This window comes from Pristiophorus japonicus, chromosome 12 (assembly GCF_044704955.1).
Source record: "Pristiophorus japonicus isolate sPriJap1 chromosome 12, sPriJap1.hap1, whole genome shotgun sequence".
NCBI lineage: Eukaryota > Metazoa > Chordata > Chondrichthyes > Pristiophoridae > Pristiophorus > Pristiophorus japonicus.
Genome location: NC_091988.1, coordinates 124,566,219 through 124,578,457, shown reverse-complemented (window position 1 = coordinate 124,578,457; position 12,239 = coordinate 124,566,219).

Genomic DNA, 12,239 nt, shown 5'->3' with positions numbered 1-12,239 from the left:
ATCAGCCAGGATTCCTGCTCCTGATCACTGCACAGTGACCCCTGGGTTAGACAGGGGAAATCAGCCGGGGTTCCTGCTCCTGATCACTGCCCAGTAACCCCTGGGTTAGAGACGGGAAAATCAGCCAAGGTTCCTGCTCCTGATCACTGCCCAGTGACCCCTGGGTTAGACAGGGTAAATCAGCCAGGGTTCCTGCTCCTGATCACTGCCCAGTGACCCCGGAGTTAGAGAGAGGGGGAAATCAGCCAGTGTTCCTGCTCCTGATCACTGTCCATGGACCCCTGGGTTAGAGAGAGAGGGGAAGTCAGCCAGGGTTCCTGCACCTGATCACTGCCCAGTGATCCCTGGGTTAGAGAGAGGGGGAAATCAGCCAGGGTTCCTGCTCCTAATCACTGCCCAGTAACCCCTGGGTTAGAGAGAGGGGAAATCAGCCTGGGTTCCTGCCTCTGATCACTGCCCAGTGACCCCGGAGTTAGAGAGAGGCGGAAATCAGCCAGGGGTCCTGCTCCTGATCACTGCCCACTGACCACTGGGATAGAGAGGGGAAATCAGCCAGGGTTCCTGCTCCTGATCACCGCCCAGTGACCCCGGGGTGAGAGAGAGGGAGAAATCAGCCAGGTTTCCTGCTCCTGATCACTGTCCATGGACCCCTGTGTTAGAGAGAGAGGGGAAATCAGCAGGATTCCTGCTCCTGATCACTGTCCAGTGACCCCTGGGTTGGAGAGAGGGGGAAATCAGCCAGGATTCCTGCTCCTGATCACTGCACAGTGACCCCTGGGTTAGAGAGGGGAAATCAGCCGGGGTTCCTGCTCCTGATCACTGCCCAGTAACCCCTGTGTTAGAGATGGGAAAATCAGCCAGGGTTCCTGCTCCTGATGACTGCCCAGTGACCCCTGGGATAGAGAGAGAGAGGGTAAATCAGCCAGGATACCTGCCCCTGACCACTGCCCAGTGACCCCTGGGTTAGAGAGAGAGAGCGGAAAACAGCCAGGGTTCCTGCTCCTGATCACTGTACAGTGACCCCTGGTTTAGAGAGATGGGGAAATCAGCCACGGTTCATGCCCATGATCAATGCCCAGTGACCCCTGGGTTCGAGAGGGTGAATCAGCCAGGATTGCGACTCCTGATCACTGCCCAGTGACACCGGGGTTAGAGAGAGGGTGAAATCAGCCAGGGTTCCTGCTCCTGATCACTGTCCATGGACCCCTGGGTTAGTGAGAGAGGTGAAATCAGCAGGATTCCTGCTCCTGATCACTGTCCAGTGACCCCTGGGTTAGAGAGAGGGGGAAATCAGCCAGGATTCCTGCTCCTGATCACTGCACAGTGACCCCTGGGTTAGAGAGGGGAAATCAGCCGGGGTTCCTGCTCCTGATCACTGCCCAGTAACCCCTGTGTTAGAGACGGGAAAATCAGCCAGGGTTCCTGCTCCTGATCACTGCCCAGTGACCCCTGGGTTAGACAGGGTAAATCAGCCAGGGTTCCTGCTCCTGATCACTGCCGAGTGACCCCGGAGTTAGAGAGAGGGGTAAATCAGCCAGTGTTCCTGCTCCTGATCACTGTCCATGGACCCCTGGGTTAGAGAGAGAGGGGAAGTCAGCCAGGGTTCCTGCTCCTGATCACTGCCCAGTGATCCCTGGGTTATAGAGAGATGAAATCAGCCAGGCTTCCTGCTCCTGATAACTGTCCAGTGACCGATGCGTTAGAGAAAGGGGAAATCAGCCAGGGGTCCTGCTCCTGATCACTGCCCAGTGACCCCTGGGTTAGAGAGGGGAAAATCAGCCAGGGTTCCTGCTCCTGATAACTGCCCAGTGACCCCTGGGTTAGAGAGGGTAAATCAGCCAGGGTACCTGCTCCTGATCACTGCCCAGTGACCCCGGGTTTAGAGAGAGAGGAGAAATCAGCCAGGGTTCCTGCTCCTGATCACTGTCCATGGACCCCTGGTTTAGAGAGAGAGAGCAGAAAACAGGCAGGGTTCCTGCCGCTGATCACTGCCCAGCGACCCCGGGTTTAGGGAGAGGGGGAAATCAGCCAGGATTCCTGCTCCTGATCACTGCACAGTGACCCCTGGGTTAGACAGGGGAAATCAGCCGGGGTTCCTGCTCCTGATCACTGCCCAGTAACCCCTGGGTTAGAGACGGGAAAATCAGCCAAGGTTCCTGCTCCTGATCACTGCCCAGTGACCCCTGGGTTAGACAGGGTAAATCAGCCAGGGTTCCTGCTCCTGATCACTGCCCAGTGACCCCGGAGTTAGAGAGAGGGGGAAATCAGCCAGTGTTCCTGCTCCTGATCACTGTCCATGGACCCCTGGGTTAGAGAGAGAGGGGAAGTCAGCCAGGGTTCCTGCACCTGATCACTGCCCAGTGATCCCTGGGTTAGAGAGAGGGGGAAATCAGCCAGGGTTCCTGCTCCTAATCACTGCCCAGTAACCCCTGGGTTAGAGAGAGGGGAAATCAGCCTGGGTTCCTGCCTCTGATCACTGCCCAGTGACCCCGGAGTTAGAGAGAGGCGGAAATCAGCCAGGCGTCCTGCTCCTGATCACTGCCCACTGACCCCGGGTTTAGAGAGAGAGGAGAAATCAGCCAGCGGTCCTGCTCCTGATCACTGCCCAGTGACCACTGGGATAGAGAGGGGAAATCAGCCAGGGTTCCTGCTCCTGATCACCGCCCAGTGACCCCGGGGTGAGAGAGAGGGAGAAATCAGCCAGGTTTCCTGCTCCTGATCACTGTCCATGGACCCCTGTGTTAGAGAGAGAGGGGAAATCAGCCAGGGTTCCTGCTCCTGATCACTGTACAGTCACCCCTGGGTCAGAGAGAGAGAGGGGAATTCAGCCAGGGTTCATGCCCCTGATCACTGCCCAGTGACCCCTGGGTTAGAGAGAGGGGGAAATCAGCCAGGGGTCCTGCTCCTGGTCACTGCCCAGTGATCCCTGGGTTAGAGAGAGGGGAAATCAGCCTGGGTTCCTGCTCCTGATCACTGCCCAGTAAACCCTGGGTTAGAGAGAGGGGAAATCAGCCAGGGTTCCTGCCCTGATCACTGCCTAGTGACCCCTGGTTTCGAGAGAGAGGAAATCAGCCAGGGTTCCTGCTATTGATCACTGTCCCGTGACCGATGCGTTAGAGAGAGAGGGGAAATCAGCCAGGGTACCTGCTCCTGATCACTGCCCAGTGAACCCTGGGTTAGAGAGGGGAAAATCAGCTAGGGTTCCTGCTCCTGATGACTGCCCAGTGACCCCTGGGTTAGAGAAGGTAAATCAGCCAGGGTTCATGCTCCTGATCACTGTCCAGTGACCCCTGGGATAGAGAGAGAGAGGGTAAATCAGCCAGGATTCCTGCCCCTGACCACTGCCCAGTGACCCCTGGGTTAGAGAGAGAGAGCGGAAAACAGCCAGGGTTCCTGCTCCTGATCACTGTACAGTGACCCCTGGTTTAGAGAGATGGGGAAATCAGCCACGGTTCATGCCCATGATCAATGCCCAGTGACCCCTGGGTTCGAGAGGGTGAATCAGCCAGGATTGCGACTCCTGATCACTGCCCAGTGACACCGGGGTTAGAGAGAGGGTGAAATCAGCCAGGGTTCCTGCTCCTGATCACTGTCCATGGACCCCTGGGTTAGTGAGAGAGGTGAAATCAGCAGGATTCCTGCTCCTGATCACTGTCCAGTGACCCCTGGGTTAGAGAGAGGGGGAAATCAGCCAGGATTCATGCTCCTGATCACTGCACAGTGACCCCTGGGTTAGAGAGGGGAAATCAGCCGGGGTTCCTGCTCCTGATCACTGCCCAGTAACCCCTGTGTTAGAGACGGGAAAATCAGCCAGGGTTCCTGCTCCTGATGACTGCTCAGTGACCCCTGGGTTAGAGAAGGTAAATCAGCCAGGGTTCATGCTCCTGATCACTGTCCAGTGACCCCTGGGATAGAGAGAGAGAGGGTAAATCAGCCAGGATACCTGCCCCTGACCACTGCCCAGTGACCCCTGGGTTAGAGAGAGAGAGCGGAAAACAGCCAGGGTTCCTGCTCCTGATCACTGTACAGTGACCCCTGGTTTAGAGAGATGGGGAAATCAGCCACGGTTCATGCCCATGATCAATGCCCAGTGACCCCTGGGTTCGAGAGGGTGAATCAGCCAGGATTGCGACTCCTGATCACTGCCCAGTGACACCGGGGTTAGAGAGAGGGTGAAATCAGCCAGGGTTCCTGCTCCTGATCACTGTCCATGGACCCCTGGGTTAGTGAGAGAGGTGAAATCAGCAGGATTCCTGCTCCTGATCACTGTCCAGTGACCCCTGGGTTAGAGAGAGGGGGAAATCAGCCAGCATTCCTGCTCCTGATCACTGCACAGTGACCCCTGGGTTAGAGAGGGGAAATCAGCCGGGGTTCCTGCTCCTGATCACTGCCCAGTAACCCCTGTGTTAGAGACGGGAAAATCAGCCAGGGTTCCTGCTCCTGATCACTGCCCAGTGACCCCTGGGTTAGACAGGGTAAATCAGCCAGGGTTACTGCTCCTGATCACTGCCGAGTGACCCCGGAGTTAGAGAGAGGGGGAAATCAGCCAGTGTTCCTGCTCCTGATCACTGTCCATGGACCCCTGGGTTAGAGAGAGAGGGGAAGTCAGCCAGGGTTCCTGCACCTGATCACTGCCCAGTGATCCCTGGGTTATAGAGAGATGAAATCAGCCAGGCTTCCTGCTCCTGATAACTGTCCAGTGACCGATGCGTTAGAGAAAGGGGAAATCAGCCAGGGGTCCTGCTCCTGATCACTGCCCAGTGACCCCTGGGTTAGAGAGGGGAAAATCAGCCAGGGTTCCTGCTCCTGATAACTGCCCAGTGACCCCTGGGTTAGAGAGGGTAAATCAGCCAGGGTACCTGCTCCTGATCACTGCCCAGTGACCCCGGGTTTAGAGAGAGAGGAGAAATCAGCCAGGGTTCCTGCTCCTGATCACTGTCCATGGACCCCTGGTTTAGAGAGAGAGAGCAGAAAACAGGCAGGGTTCCTGCCGCTGATCACTGCCCAGCGACCCCGGGTTTAGAGAGAGGGGGAAATCAGCCAGGATTCCAGCTCCTGATCACTGCACAGTGACCCCTGGGTTAGACAGGGGAAATCAGCCGGGGTTCCTGCTCCTGATCACTGCCCAGTAACCCCTGGGTTAGAGACGGGAAAATCAGCCAAGGTTCCTGCTCCTGATCACTGCCCAGTGACCCCTGGGTTAGACAGGGTAAATCAGCCAGGGTTCCTGCTCCTGATCACTGCCCAGTGACCCCGGAGTTAGAGAGAGGGGGAAATCAGCCAGTGTTCCTGCTCCTGATCACTGTCCATGGACCCCTGGGTTAGAGAGAGAGGGGAAGTCAGCCAGGGTTCCTGCACCTGATCACTGCCCAGTGATCCCTGGGTTAGAGAGAGGGGGAAATCAGCCAGGGTTCCTGCTCCTAATCACTGCCCAGTAACCCCTGGGTTAGAGAGAGGGGAAATCAGCCTGGGTTCCTGCCTCTGATCACTGCCCAGTGACCCCGGAGTTAGAGAGAGGCGGAAATCAGCCAGGCGTCCTGCTCCTGATCACTGCCCACTGACCCCGGGTTTAGAGAGAGAGGAGAAATCAGCCAGCGGTCCTGCTCCTGATCACTGCCCAGTGACCACTGGGATAGAGAGGGGAAATCAGCCAGGGTTCCTGCTCCTGATCACCGCCCAGTGACCCCGGGGTGAGAGAGAGGGAGAAATCAGCCAGGTTTCCTGCTCCTGATCACTGTCCATGGACCCCTGTGTTAGAGAGAGAGGGGAAATCAGCCAGGGTTCCTGCTCCTGATCACTGTACAGTCACCCCTGGGTCAGAGAGAGAGAGGGGAATTCAGCCAGGGTTCATGCCCCTGATCACTGCCCAGTGACCCCTGGGTTAGAGAGAGGGGGAAATCAGCCAGGGGTCCTGCTCCTGGTCACTGCCCAGTGATCCCTGGGTTAGAGAGAGGGGAAATCAGCCTGGGTTCCTGCTCCTGATCACTGCCCAGTAAACCCTGGGTTAGAGAGAGGGGAAATCAGCCAGGGTTCCTGCCCTGATCACTGCCTAGTGACCCCTGGTTTCGAGAGAGAGGAAATCAGCCAGGGTTCCTGCTATTGATCACTGTCCCGTGACCGATGCGTTAGAGAGAGAGGGGAAATCAGCCAGGGTACCTGCTCCTGATCACTGCCCAGTGAACCCTGGGTTAGAGAGGGGAAAATCAGCTAGGGTTCCTGCTCCTGATGACTGCCCAGTGACCCCTGGGTTAGAGAAGGTAAATCAGCCAGGGTTCATGCTCCTGATCACTGTCCAGTGTGGAAATGTATTTTTATCTAAGCTGATACCATACGGTATTTGTGTGCCTTTTGATTAAAATGGAGTCCTGGCCCTTCCAGAACTTTCTGCATTTTAGCAGCCAGCTTATTATGAACAGCTAAACCTGCTGTTAGATGGCTGATGGTTATCAGACAGCTAGGAGACAAGTCATGCTGAGACAAGTAACCCCCCATGGTGCTCTCCTATTGTCTACACTACAGGAGTTCCATGTCACCCCACCCTTATCTTCTAGCCATTATCTCTTTCCTTTACCTCATCCATTTGAAGCAAACGGGTAAACTGACCAGGAAATTGGATAATCCTGATACAATACAAGACAGGTGATAGCCCATTACCTATGACTCATGGAGTAATGGCCGTTTGGCTTTCTGATAACCCTGACAAAAGAAAATATCTTGACACCATTTCAGGACCAGGATATAGTAATTAACTCTTTATCTGTATTCACTGACTGTGAGACAGAGCAATACACAGGGAGAGGCCAGAACTTGGGTTTTACTGTATAAATATCTTGTGAAGCTGTACCATTGCGGAGGTTTCATTTAGCCCTTGACTGAGTGAAACCTACCCCTTGCGAGCAAGTAAATTAAAAGGGAAACTTCCATCGGAGCTGTAAGTGTCGGAGTCATTCTTTTCTGAGGTCGAGATTTCGACAGTTATTGGAGGTTCCACCGAGATGCATACTCTCTGTTCTGTGAGTAAAACGGATACAGGCATAGTGCCTCTCCAGTGAAAGGCTTCGGTGGCCAAACAAGGTGAGCCTTTGCTCACAAGAGGTTTCTTCACTGTTGAATCGCAGATGTAATCTGTTGTCCACAGCTGAGGTACTGCATCTACAAGACTCGGCATTTAAAAGTTAAAGGTATTTTTTTTATAACCATTTCTTTCTCAGCTCGCCAGCAGAAGAGAACAGGTTCTGGGAAAAATCTCGAGACAGCCCGGGGAAGGTTTCAGTAGGTAAGGAAGCGCTAGTCGATCGAAAAGGGTTCCAGGTTCTTATGTGATAAGATTTTTATTGTTTTTAATTCGGAAGGGGTTCTTATGTGATAAGACTATTAAAAGAAAAGAAAAAAAAAGAAAGCGCTAATAATCGATCGAAGGTTCTTATGTGATAAGATTTTTATTGTTTTTAATTCGGAAGGGGTTCTTATGTGATAAGACTATTAAAAAAAAAGAGCGCAATCGATCAAAGAGTTTGGGTACGGAACCTTAAGTTTTATCAGCTGTTATTAGGATAAGTTAAGGACTCGGTCTGTAGTGGCGTACAACGCAGACTGAGAATTTGTTTAGAGGTTATGATTTGTGTACTCACGGGAATATTGTTTGTTGTCCTTGTATTACTGTTGTGTGCAATACCTTTGTGAGTCATTGCCATTAGAGAAACGGGAAGAGTCACTAGGGAAAATTGTGATTCGAAAAAAAAAACACAAGGATTGATTAAGAAAAGAAACAGTAACTGATTGATCAACTACGATTGGTTCGTGCCAACATATCTCACACACCCAGACTGAGCCCGAATTAAGAGCCTTTTCAGGCCACGTAACGGCCAGGAGAAGTGGGCGTAGAGAACTCGGTTGGCCGAAAGGATTGTGAGATCAGAAACTGTGGTAAAATCTTAAATCATCCAGAATGGGGGCTGGAGCAAGTAAACCACCACCAAAAGGGACCCCAGCCCATTTTATGCTCCAGAATTGTGGTCAGTCTTCAATTGACCACCTAAGAGAATGGGTAAAATGGACTAAGGGTGAAAACAGGCCATTTCCACCCGATGATTCATTCAATTTAGAGAGAATAACCTGTCTAGAAGAATGCCTTATAGACAGAGACCCAGGTAGAAGAGGAAAAAAAAAAGTGAATTGGTCAGCGTTTGGAGATTGGAAAAGGGAAGCTGAGGAACGACACGAGAAGAGCCTAAGAGTTAGCAAGCAGTGTACTAGAGGGAGAAAGCAGGGGGATGAACGGGTAGAGCAGGTGAATCGCCCTCGACATAACAAACACCCATCCGTTATGGTTGCTAAAGAGACAAAGGCACACTCACCTAGGGCTCCGGAGGGTTGGGATAAGGATGAGGATGAGGACTGGGATGAGGATTGGACTCCCTACAGCCATCGACCACCGCCGTATGTTCCATCCCCGGGGGGTGCTCCAGGCCAAGGAGGAGACGATCCTCGGGCCGGAGTACAGGGAAACGGGGTAACACCCGCTCCCAACAATACAGGTGAGGCTGCAGGAAATATAAGTCAGTCACAAGGGAATCAATACCGTGACGGCCCTGCAGGGGGCACACGAAGTCATACCCGTGGACCAGAGCCCAGTGCCCTGGAGCCATCATCATCAGTATACCCAGTAAGACTTTTTCCCAGTCCACTCTCGGGGGGGGGCTCCGGTCCCTATTTATCGACCATGGTCACCAAGTGAATTAAGAATAATTGTGGAAGGATTGGCAGACCCCAAAACCAATATTGAAAAGGCCATAGACCAGTTAAAAGTAATCATCTTGTGCCACGAACCCAGTATATTAGATGGTCAAATCTTACTGAAAGCATGGTTAAAGGACACAAAATTTGCCGAACTTGAGATAAAATTCAAAGATTTTAAAACCCATCGAGAGGCTCCGGATGCAGATCCCAGCATGAAGCCAGGAGAGGGGTTCTGGGGAAGATGTTGGGAAGCCTTACATTCGGTGTTCCCGAGGAAAACGAATTGGTCCAAAATTATGGAAACTACACAAAGAAAGGAGGAGGATGTTGAGGATTATGTAGAAAGAGTGCGAGAGATCATGAACCAATGTTCAGGCATGAAAATGGAGGAGGTAGAGGCTCCTATGATCAGCGCCGTGGTAAACGGGCTACGGCCCGAACTCAGAGATCCCTTTAAACTAGTTTGTCTCGGATGGCGACAGGAATCGCTATCCAAGGTTGTATCTATGTTAAAGGACATACAAGAGCGAAATAGAGAATCTAAAAGCAAGGTCACAATGTTTGTAGGACAAGCAGCTCCAATGACACCCACCCCGGTGACACCGTCCTACGCCCCACCCCAGGGTAGAGGAAGAGGGCGAGCCAGAGGAGGATATTACAGGGGAAGAGGGAGAGGAGGTGCAGGGCAGGAACAATATTATACCTGTCACAATTGTGGACAGATTGGACACTGGGCTAGAACTTGCCGGGCAAAACAGCAACAACCAAATCATGATTGGACTCAACAGGCAGGTAATAGAGCACACCCTCCCCCTTCAGAACCCAACCAGTATGCGACCCAAGTCCAGGTACATGCTAGACCTCAGACTAATTTCTCTGTGCAAGATCCATTTGGATCACAGAATCAAAAGCAATTCGGCCAACCACCAAATTGCCCGTATAATGATCAATGACGCCCAATCCCAGACCCGAGTGCTGCGAACAAACAGCTTCCTGTCGTTTCGTTAAATGCCATAGGAGAACCTGAAGTAAAAATACGAATACAAGGAAAGGATGTCCCATTCCTAGTGGATACTGGTGCCACCTATTCGGTCCTTTCAAGGGAGGATACGAGGGGAATTCCCACTTCCACTAATCAAACCTCAGTGATTGGACTATCTGGACACGCACAGCAAATGTTTTTCTCCAACCCTATCAATGTACAAATAGAGGATTACGAAGATAGTCATTCATTCCTACTGTCTAAAGAGGTTCCAGTGAATCTGTGTGGACGTGACCTGTTATGTAAAATGAATGCCACGATCCTCTGTTCCCCAGCTGGTCTGGAGGTTCGAGTCCCCATAGATAAATGTGGCGCATATCCACTACTTCAACCCACAACTCCCATATTGTATGCCTGGGAAAATTTGGACCCCACACTAAGCAAAACCCTATCCTATTTGGTTGGTTCATATTGGTGTGTAACAAGGTTAATCACAGACTACCTCAAATCTCAAACCTTGGGCAAGTGGTACGAAACATTACACTGCACAGCATATTGTGACAAAACGGGATCAGACGCTACAGCACAAATCTTTTATCAACCATTCCTGCACCAGAAACATCAATTGATGATCGGAAAAATCTTTATCGGACCCGAAGGGATAGCGGCAGGGGTTGAATTATCCTCCCACAGTCAGAGCTTGTTTAGGGTTAAAGGGAGCGTTCCACACTGCACCCTTGCGGTTGCAGGCACACATAAACCCCAGGATTTAGGACAGATGGTTAAAAGAATGAAAGGATCCCCAGTACAAGAGGAATGGCACACACGTAATGGAACTTTGGGGCAACATGAAAAGGGGGGAGGCTATTCTGTCAAGTTGAATGGGAAAGTATACTTCGATGCTGTCTTAGAAGAAAGGATGCTCTCAGCCACTAGCTTCCCAGTACGACAAAGCACAGCAGAGCTTCTTGCTAAAGTTCCAGAACAACTATGGTCTACACACGCTAATGAAGTAGGGAGGATGCTTACCGCACAACCCTATAAGGTAGCAATCAATTCAACCGCCCCGCTCCCCAAGAAGCCCCAATACCCCTTGTCCCCAGCCGCAGAACAAGGTATTGAGCCAGTCATTAAGTCCCTGCTGGCCCAGGGAGTAATCGTTCCAACTAGAAGTCCATGTAACACACCGATCTTTCCGGTGCAGAAGCCCAATAGTGACAAATGGAGATTTGTCCAAGACCTACGAGCCGTGAATCATTCGGTATTCCCAACTTATCCAGTGGTACCCAACCCGGCAATTATACTTGCCAGTATTCCGGCATCATCAACGTATTACACAGTAGTTGATCTGTGTTCAGCATTTTTCTCAATACCTATTCACCCAGAGTCTCAATTCCTGTTTGCCTTCACGTATAAAGGACGCCAATATACGTGGACAAGACTCCCGCAGGGATTTACCGAGAGCCCTACCATATTCTCACAGTGCCTAAAGAGGGATCTGGAAGATGTAATTTTACCAGCAGGTTCTACACTTGTGCAGTATGTTGACGACTTATTGCTCGCCTCACCCTCCAAATTGGCCTGCGAAACGGACTCCCTTGTGTTATTAAAAGCTCTGGCCTCGAAAGGACACAAGGTGTCAAAGGCAAAGTTACAATTTGTCTCAGAAAAGGTTCAGTATCTAGGGCACGAATTGGTCAGGGATACGAGACAATTGACACAAGACCGAGTAAAAGCAATCTGCTCTGCCCCACTACCAGTAACCAAGAGAGAAATGAAACACCTCCTCGGCATGACAGGATACTGCCGGCAATGGGTTACGAGTTATTCCGAGATTGTTAGACCACTGTTAGACATGTCCATGCCCGCACTACCAGAGAAGTTGATTTGGAATGAGGTATCCCGGAATGCTTTTCAGAACCTTAAACAGTCCCTCACTTCAGCACCCGCCTTGGGATTACCAGATTACACTAAGCTATTCAACTTATTTGTGCATCACAAGTCGGGTTTTGCACAATCTGTTTTGACTCAGTTACATGGGGACAGGCAGCGACCGGTAGCGTATTTCAGTACCCAACTAGACCCAGTGGCACGCGGACTACCAGGATGTCTTCCTTCGTTGGCAGCAACTTATTATGCTATGCAACAGGCTCAGACAATAACTCTAAATCATCAGACCATTTTGTATATCCCACACTCTGTCGAGATTTTACTTACTAAATGTGCCACCCAACACCTAACCTCCGCAAGAACCACTAAATACGAGGTCGAACTGTTATCAAATCCGAACCTTGTCATCAAAAGATGTACTACCTTAAATCCAGCCACTCTACTCCCCACGGAAGACGACGGCGAACCCCATTCATGTGAAATGGTAACCGAATTAGTGACTAAACCACGTATCAATCTAACAGATGTACCAATGTGTAACCCTGAGCTAGTGTACTATGTTGACGGATCAGCCTTACGAAATGATAGGGGCCAACCTAGAGCGGCTTATGCAATTGTAACTCAGTTT